Here is an 8,173-nt window from a genome sequence, read left to right as displayed (position 1 = left end):
GCCATCCATTCCTGTAGCTAGTGGCATGTACCATTTATTTATTTTTTCAGGATAGATGACAGTGATGCCGGAGTCTCATTGTCATCTAGATCTGATAACCGAGAGTCATTTTGATATGGTTCTGAGGTAATCTACAGTGTCAGACTCTCAATGTCATCTTGTCACTGCCGCTTCGTCCCGTAGCATTGCCGTGGGCAATAGCTCTGCTGCCGCTTTCCTTTGGGGGTTTCCCTACGGAGGCCGTGCGAGCAGTCACTGCGGCCCCGCTGGTGGCAGGAGGGCAGAGCCACGGCCCGTGTCCCCCAGGTCAGCCCTGCAGGCACGGGGCCCAAGCCCCATGGGTTCCCTTCAAAGAGGCCGCAGTGGGGTGCCACTGGTTGTCCCCTGTCCTCATGGAGTTACGGAGATGTTTATCTGTTGTGACACGATGAAAATCATGTCCTGTAAGTAACCTTACTTTGGGCTTTTGCGGGAATTTTGCTTCTGTTGGAATGAAAACATGATCAAAGTGATCTTTGATAATGATCGGTATTTTCTAAACACAACCCTAGACTTCAGTGGACAGAAGTTTTCAACTTATTAACTTTTCACACACATTCTGGAGAATGTTACAATGAAAGAAATTGAAAATAGTCTGTTTCGAATATGTTTTCAAGTTTCAAGCTATCATCCAAAAACCAAGCAGGATTTGGTGTGATATTTAAAATGGGATGTATGTATTTTGGTGAGTTATTTAATTTTTATGAGAAATTGGTGAGTTCTGTATCTGTCTCCCCCTTCCCCCTTTTTCTGGAGAGCAACCTGCATGCCTTGAAGACATACGACTCTCAGAGTTGGGTGCTAGCTACTTGCTTCTCGTGCAGAGGAGAATAGCAGTCACTTTTTTTCAGAGGAGTAGTACAAAAACCCTCCTGAAAAAAAGTTACATTTAAGTTCTGGCTGCTGTGTATTGGGCCTATAGACAAAAATATTTCTTAATAAATAAAAATGACTAATCTGCAGTGGATGGTCATCTTGGCCACTAGAGCCATACTTGTCTTGATTTGCTCATGGCAGATTGACCGAAGGCTCTATCAAATTCTTTTTAAAAAGTAGAATTCTGCTTACAAACAATCTTGCTAACATTATAGGTTTCTTTTCTTAAAATAATCAGTGTAAAGAATGAAGTATAGACTAACGGGTTTTCTTCCCCCATTAACTGGCTTCAGGACAAAAGGTTGACTTGACAGCACTTAATTGCTTGTCCTATTTTTTTCTCAAAGCCGCGTGGTTTGTTGGTTCCTGCGGAGCTGGCAGCGGTGGGTCTGCAGCTCAGGCGTGGTGCAGCAGGGTGACTGCCAAGCCCTGTGCCTCCGGTGAAGCTGCAGACCCCTGCCTGCACCCACGCGCTTTCAGAAGAGATCTCTTGGCAAGAGGCTTGTCTCGCAGTATTTTAGTGGACTACATACTTGGGAAGGCATAGGGTTTTCCCAGATCCCTAACTTCATATTTATGCTCAAATAAATGGATAGTTAAGTAGATTCAGTAGAGGCATTTTGACTCTAACAGTACAAAGATGTAAGCTTTCATTTTACCCAATAAAGCAATCTTAGAAATTAGTGTGTGCTTGGTAGGTTGTTCCAGGTTTCTCTCTTAATGAATTGTATTGAATATGAGGGACTCCAAGTGCTCAGTAATGCTGGAAAGGTGTTGAAGTCAGTGACTACTTCCAGCAGATGTATAACAAGATGATAAATGGGATTTTTTCCAAGTTTTTAAAGTCTTCAATTAACAAGAATTTATTGAAGTTGTGTGGGCTGGTGGAAAGCTGGTCAGTCCATCAAACACAGCGCTTCTCTTTCCATCAAGTAGGTGCATAAACAACTGCACTACTGGTTTTTAAATATCCTCTGACATGAAAATGAGTACAGAATTCAGAGTGATTGCTTAAATTTCATTTGACATCTCCTGTGCCTGACGTACAAAGGTCAAGATATGACAACCACAGTTCAAACTTGTAGAATAACATCCAGAACTAATGCCATCCTTCAAAGGGCATTGCTATCTTTTTTCCACTAACACAAATGTAGCGTAAATGTAAACATGACCGAGAGTCTGATAGCATAAGGAGCACAGTCTGTTTCTTAGTGTTTAACTGTAGGAGAAGTCTGTGCTGCGCCGTGGCTTGGTTGGTACGGGTGTCGCTGCAGTTGTTCAGGTGGGTACCACGGGCTGGGAGCAGCCGTCTCACTGCTTTCCCCTGGAAAGAATAGTTATATTTGTCTTGACTTAATCTTTCTAAACAGAGGGTCTTAGCTAACTGAAGTCAATGAGAAACTTACCTCTGACTTCAATAGGTTTTGAATCTGTTAAGTCGTTAATGTTTGTGAAGTTCTGACATGAGTATATTTGCACTCAGAAGGTGGCAATCAAACCTGGAGTTTTGCCTTATTTTACATGGTGCTTATTTGAGTGGGCTCTTAATACATCCTAACAATTATTCTTCCTGCACATGGAGCATCCGTATGAATTTGTGTTTCTTTTCAGTACTTAAAACTAATCTTTGTTTTCTCAGGCTTTTAGGTGGGACACTTACCTTAATCCTCTTATGTTTGTGTGCCTTGAAGTCATGGCGCTTTGTATGATTTAGGATTTCAAGAGCCCGACTTGAAGTCTCGAGGTCAGCTCGACCTTTTTAGTTGTTTTTTTGGTGTGGTTTTTTTTTTTTTTCTATCACATTGTGAGTAATTCTCAGAACTTTGATTCTTCAGCCCCAGCTTGCTTTCTTTGCCTTCCTCTTCCTCCAGTTCCTTTCCTTCTCTCTCATCCTTTTCTAGCCTTATTACTTCCCTGCAGTGCAAAGTTGTTCAGTAATTAAAAGTATACGGCCTATCTTAGCAGCCTCCTATTTTGAATCTGTAACTTTTGCCATGTTAAGGGCTAACATTTCACTGTGCTAAACAAGTAGGACATAATATACTCATTTTGTAATGCCTTTATGCTTGGGTTATCAAGGTTTCATTGGTGTATTGAGGTGTTTTTGACCTTTCATATGCATGAAATATTGTTTATTTGATCCTTTTAGGGAAAAAAAAGCATTGTTCAGCTGAAGTTAAGAAAGCAGAGGGCATCGATCATTTTCTGAATCAACTACACTATCTTTTTCTTTTTTAATGTTTGATTCATACAACTTAGTAGTTATGAGTCTCAAATTTTTACCTTTTTGGCTGATAACCAGGTCTTACTTAGGTTTTTATAATATCAGAAAAGAGTCAGCTAAGACAAATTGAGTCAGACAGTTGTCACAGAAGTATTTAGCTAAAACTACTTCAAAAGTTTTACACTGCTTGACATTGCAGTACTGTCTTTGAAGTGTAAATCTTAAAAAATATTTGTTATTAACAATTCCAGACAGGTGTTTCACCAAAGACATGTGAAGATGTGTAGAAGGAGAGATTAATATTTTGCAGTAGGTTTAGCCTCTGGAGGAAATATTTGTCTTTCTTGTTTGGAATTCCACTTGTCACTTTCCCAAATGCTTTGTTCACATTCAGGTTTTCTTCTAAACAAGCAAAATTAAACAGCTTTTGGTTATATGAATTAGTACAACATGTGTTGGGTTTTATTCAGCTAGCTGCTGTGATTAGGCAATCTTTTATAGAGTATAGATCTGCTATTACGCTATTTAAAGCTGTCTGCCTAAAGCTTGCAATGAGGAACCATTCAAACTGGGACTAACGCCACTAAAAGAACTGCAAGAACCAATCTAGGTGAACTTGGCTGTTGAAGATCTCAGTGAGATCCATCCCACCTGTGCCTAAGTTGGGGACAAGGGGCAGGAGGAGCAAAATCTGGCCGGGGTGTGCATCCTTCAGCCGCCACGCCAGGTTCTTTGGTGTCATTGTGGCAGAGCCAGGGATCGTAGCCAATACAGGCGCCTCACTGGGCACGGAAATGAGCCCACGTTTTGTAAAAGAGCCTGTCTCAGCGCTCTTTGAGGCGTCACAGCTCCCAGGGAGCCGCTGGTCTCGGAGGCTAGGACACAGTGTGGCTGCAGCCTGGGGTAGGCCTGGGCCTGCCCCTGCAGCCGCCCCGCAGTGGGGCCGACGAGCGACCCGGCGGGGGAGTGCTGGGGAAGGCGGCACGCCAGGAGTGCCTCGTGTCCTCCCTTTTTCAGTACTTTTCAGCTTGGTTGTCTTCAAGGATGTCCTTCACACGTGAAGGATTTGCTGGAAGCTTTTAATACAATGCAAGAAAAGGGCGTTCCCCAATAACAAAGATGCATCTTATTTTCTTTTGCTGCTAATTCTTTAGAAAATCCAGGTAGAGCAATAACCCAGACGTGTTTGTAAGTCCTTCTCTTCATATTTTTGTTCTTGTGAGAAAGGGAATTAATTGCTGCTAGGAGGGAAATTACGAAATGCACCTCTTTTGATTTGGACACAAATACTATTCTGTTGAGGCGGTGTTGTACCAATTGCTTCTGACGTTTAGCAGGTCAAATGACTGAGAAATCGAGCACGGTTGTGAAGCTGTGCCAGGTTTTAAATCCCCACTTTTGTGTGGGGTTGTTCTGCACCCTGCTTGATACACGGAGGCTGGCATGAGGCGTCTGGGGACATTTCCTGTCAGTGACACTTGTATTGATGGCTGGAGGAGACTTCCTACCAGAAGAGAGCTTCCCAGCAAGAGAGCTGCCACGCTCAGGAGGCACAAGGACGCCGGTTCTCCGTGTACAGCGTGTGAGATTTGGGTGGGTTGCTCGGTGCCTGCCATGCAAGGCAGGGCTGCTGTCAGTGTCCTTTGATGCCTATCCGCGAGCGGTTTCATCGTCTCCCTACACGACAGGCTTTGTGTGCGCAGTGAAGAGCGCGCCCCGCGCGTGGGGACGAGGTGTGGCTGATGAGTCCTAGATAAGTCCGCACACAAAAAGGCACTGTGTCGCTGAATGGGTTCCCAGTGTAGCTCTTTAATTTCATCTCTTGGAAATGTTTCTCCTCTTTTCATCCAACTGCCTTTATCTTAACTTCTGATCTGAGGAAAGCAGCAGCCTTTCAAATTGAACAAACCGTGTTTCAAATAGGCTCTTCTGCTTGTGACAAGATGTACCTCATTTTCTCTGCAAGCCCTCAGCAAGGTCACACCTTTTTAATTTATTTTCTGTAAGAAAAATCTAGTTGCATGATAGAACAAGGCCAGATCTAGCTAGAGGTCATTTCTTGAACTAGTCATAAAGTAGAATAGGATTAGAACCATTTAATATCTTAGAACTTGCCAAGCATAGATCTATTAAAATGTAGGCTCCATATTTATAAAGCAACATAAATAGCTGCTATAAGTTGTGGCCAATTCAGTTGTAATAAACGGATTATTTTAGATATTTTTCCTCTTTACTAGGAGAGCGACCTTTCTTTTCCTTTTTTCCTTTTTTTTTTTCTCTTCATAACTGCTCTACATAAAATCCTTAGTACAACCAGATGGTGTTGCGACTTTAATTTTTTATTTTTCAGTTCTCATTTCTGGAAAATACACCAATTTCAGATTTAGTGTTTTGTTTTCCTCTGGAAATATTTTTTTTGTACCAAAAATGAGGATATTTTATGCGTGTGTGTCAATACAGGATTAACATGTGGTTAACAAACTTTATTATTCATCCAGCAAGGAGAAAGTACTGATCTGCATGCAATCTCTGTGTTCTCATAGAAGTTATGAGGTGAATGTTGAAAGACATGGGTTTCCAATCTTATCCTCAGACAAATTGCTTATGCAACCGAAGAGCATGTTTCCTTAAACTTTTTTTTTTTTAATATATTTGCTAATGTCACAATGGGGCTATGATCTACCACAGCTGAAGCATTCATTCTGTGTATATATTGAAGCATATGTGCAGCATGTTAAAATGGTGTGGAGAAGGGTGACCTGAAGCTGAGGTAGGGATCAGAGGCGTCCTTGAGCTCTGACAGCAGTGTGCTGTGTGCCAATGATGAACTTGTACACCACTGTTCAGTGGGCAGCTCTGCCTCGCCGAACTCCCTTTATATGGGCAAAATCATAAAGCTGACTGACATCGCCATATGTGGTGAGGATTATTTATTAATGGCTACTAATATTTTTTGACTGCTCAATAGGTACGATTATTTTCAGTTGAACATAACTCATATTTTGATTTGTATGACTAATTTACATTTACATGGAGACTGTGGGGAAAAAAATACTACAGTCCCAACATAATTTATCAACATTTAGTGATGGTTCATGGCATAAATTTAAAATATTAAAATAACATGAAGAATTTCAGAATATTGGAATAATACCAAGAGTGTTTGTTAAAATAACAAGCCCTCAGATATCAAAGGAATACAGAAAGGAACTGGAACATCACTTTTTTTTTCCCATTCAAAATTAAAGCGATAGAGGGTGCATCTTCAGATTTTCCTAGAAACCTTGTTTTGCATTTAACAGAGTATAATCAAAGACAAATGTGTTGGGGTTTTCTTGAGGGTTAATTCCTCCGTGTGTGAGAAACCAGACTTAAAATGAAGGCCTGGCAGGAGGAAGCAGAAGCTGTCTCACCTTCCTCAGGTTTGAATTCTGAGTCCCGTTTGGTAAGACCACTGATGAGACTTGTGATTTTCCTTCTGGCTGGCATGAAGCGGGGCAGTGAGGTGATGCTGCAGGAACGCAGGTGTGCCTGTGACTGGGCTCCTCCTGGCAGTGGTCCAGCAGATTTGAACAGGGAGCATTACTCCTGAAAAAGGAAAATTGTATCTGCACAGAAACCTTTGCAGGATCAGAATCATGGTCTGGTATCACCGAGGAAGTAATTACAGAATTCCGTATTTCCGTTTCAGAGCTTCAGTGAAGAATGTAGTAGCACTAAGGTTGAATACAAATGCTTGTTCATAATACCATCTCCAGAATACCCTTGCACTTCTGTCTCCAACAAGACTATGCTCTGCATTTGCTGTCTTTGCTGTTTGGGCTTCTCCCTCCACACCTGTCATTCTGTGAGTTTTATGTCTCTGGATAGGTCTTCTTGGTAATCTGAAAGTGGCTTGTACAGGCATTATTACAGAAAGATGATATATGGTCCATTTTTTTATTATGACTATTGCCATTATTATTATTTATTATTTCTGCACTGAGACAAGTCCATCTGTTCTCTTAAAGCTACCCACATTTCTGAAGAGTTTTGAAGCTAAATCCTGAGTAATACCAAGTTGATTTAGGCCCAAATTAACCACAGCACTTAGGCTCGTGTTTAAGTTTGGTTGATTTCAGTGAGACTCAAATGTCTTTTAATGAAGAAACAAAGAGAACATGGGTTTCGGTGCAGTAATAAATTGCTTACTTTTTTGACCTAGTTGATTAGCATTTGGGGAATTCAGACATGGGGAACAGGGAGGAAGTGAAACAGAGGAAGTTGGGATTCAGAGTATGAAAATAATTTAAATGGACTCTTTGAATAGCAGTGATTTGTGGTCTCTCATTCTAAATTATTATAGAATTGTATATTGTATGCAGCAAAAGTGACCATTCTTGCTACCTACAGGGTGATCCTTCTTGTTAGTATATTTAGCATTATAATGTGTTTAATGCATTTTGAATACATAGACTCTAGTTAAAGCTACCTGCAATGTTTTGGATTATGTATAGGCTTCCTGTTTTGTCCCCCTTCCCTTCCCTTCCCTTCCCTTCCCTTCCCTTCCCTTCCCTTCCCTTCCCTTCCCTTCCCTTCCCTTCCCTTCCCTTCCCTTCCCTTCCCTTCCCTTCCCTTCCCTTCCCTTCCCTTCCCTTCCCTTCCCTTCCCTTCCCTTCCCTTCCCTTCCCTTCCCTTCCCTTCCCTTCCCTTCCCTTCCCTTCCCTTCCCTTCCCTTCCCTTCCCTTCCCTTCCCTTCCCTTCCCATCCCATCCCATCCCATCCCATCCCATCCCATCCCATCCCATGAAAGTAACTTTAATGAAAAGCAATTCTAAAATGGAAAACACAGATTATAATTATGATTTAATTAGATCATTTAAAGTGTTTTGTAGTATACTATACAGTTTGTAAAACTATCACAGAGCTCTCTTGGTTAATAAAACCTGCGACAGTTAAAAAAGAAACAGTTGGGCACAGTAACAGCAGTATGAGGGATTCCTAATGGCCTATTTAAGACACAAATATTATACATGGAAACATTTAGAATTTTTA

The sequence above is a fragment of the Anser anser genome, assembly GCF_964211835.1.
Source record: "Anser anser genome assembly, chromosome: 11".
Lineage (NCBI taxonomy): Eukaryota > Metazoa > Chordata > Aves > Anseriformes > Anatidae > Anser > Anser anser.
The sequence above is the reverse complement of the archived record's forward strand: the minus strand, read 5'-3'. Positions refer to the sequence as shown.